The following is a 1,853-nucleotide window of genomic DNA, read 5'->3' on the forward strand; positions in this document are numbered from 1 at the left end:
AACCTGTATAATGACCATAATAACTTGTATAATTACATAAATAACTCGTATAATTACAGTTATAACATGTTTAATTACAGTAATAACCTGTAACTGTAAAACAGAAAACTACTGTTTTTTAACAGTTTATCTACATCTTTTATTCTAACAGTTTTTTTCTGTATTTTTACAGTTTTTTTCTGGCGCCCCTGCTGCCAGAAAATAACCGTTTTTTTACGGGGATTTTTTTTACAGTGCTCCGCTGTGGCGACCACTGATTAATAATGGGACTATGCCAAAATGAATAAATCTGTTGAAAAATCAACAAAATGAGTAGCTTTAAACATTAAAAAACATTTTATTGCCAATACAAAAAATACTGTTTTACACTTTCACTTCTTTTAAAAACATCTACAGCACACTTAAACCGTAACATCCAAAACTGTCTCAACCTGTACATGCCGACAGGTTAATCGCTCTAAAAAAACTAACCATAAACTGTGATTTAGTTTGGCCTGGAGTTGTTGGTGGTATTGGGGGAGGGTGTGACTGCAGATAAAGAAATAATAAATGCACAGTCCCACAGCAATTAGGATCACTCAAGCATACAGCTAGAAGCTCAATGGCAAATTGGGCCGTTCTCTTGCAATTGCACTTCCTAGAGTAATTATCAGAGGCACTTTTGAGAAAGCCCAGACTATTTACAAACAGCCCAGACTTAGTTTGTTAGGTACACTGGCATTCAGTATAGTCACACACTTAAAGGGTCAGTTCACTCAAAAAAATGAATATTATGTAATTATTTACTCACTTGATTTAAATCTGTTAACCTGTTTAACTTTCTTTCTTCTGTTAAACACAAAAGAAGATATTTTGAACAATGCTCGAAATGTTAGCTTTTGACTTCTACATTTTATTTATTTTTTAATTTTTTAATTTTTTTATTTTTTTATTTATTTATTTATTTATTTAATGCCACTCTGGGTGTCTGTATAGTTTTTAAAAATTAAAGAAACATTCATTAATTCATTTTACTTTAGCTTAGTCCCTTTTTTCATCAGGGATTGCCACAGTGGAATGAACCACCGACTTATCCAGCATACACAGTGGATGCCCTTCCAGCTGCAACCCATTACTGGGAAACACCCATACACCCATTCACACACACACACACACACACACACACACACACACACACACACCCACACACACACACACACACACACACACACACACACACACACACTATGGACAATTCAGTTTATTCAATTGAACTATACCGCATGTCTGGACTGTAGGGGAAACCGGAGCTTCCGAAGGAAACGCACCCAAACACGGGGAGAACATGCAAACTCCACACAGAAATGTCAACTGACCCAGCCGAGGTTCGAACCAGCGAGCTTCTTGCTGTGAGGCGACAGTTCTAACTACTTTGCCATCATGACGCCCTAAAAGAAACATAAATATTTGAAAACACTTCGAGCACACATTGAGTAAATGTTTAGTCAGTTTAAATGTTGGGGTGATCTCTTGCTTTAAGACTGGGGTGACATTTTACGTAGCCAAATATTTGTTTTATTGCATGTTTCCTGTATATAAAAATGGGACTGGTATTTTTAAGCGACAGCGACGACAAACCTGCATAAGTGAACTTGACTGCAGTCGGCAATTAACAGAAAACCTGTAAACACAAATATGCTACTGACTGCTCATTCTCTGTGTGGCTCGCATACGGCGGGATTAAAGGCGAGTATTTAAGGTTGATGAAATACTGCTGCAGTGTGTTCTCCGGGCAGCTGTGTTTCCCCCAGGCTGCTCTCGGTCAGTCTAATGCGCTCTGATAGTCCCACCAGAGTATTTCCTTACACACTCGC

This window comes from Danio aesculapii, chromosome 11 (assembly GCF_903798145.1).
Source record: "Danio aesculapii chromosome 11, fDanAes4.1, whole genome shotgun sequence".
In the NCBI taxonomy this organism is placed as follows: domain Eukaryota; kingdom Metazoa; phylum Chordata; class Actinopteri; order Cypriniformes; family Danionidae; genus Danio; species Danio aesculapii.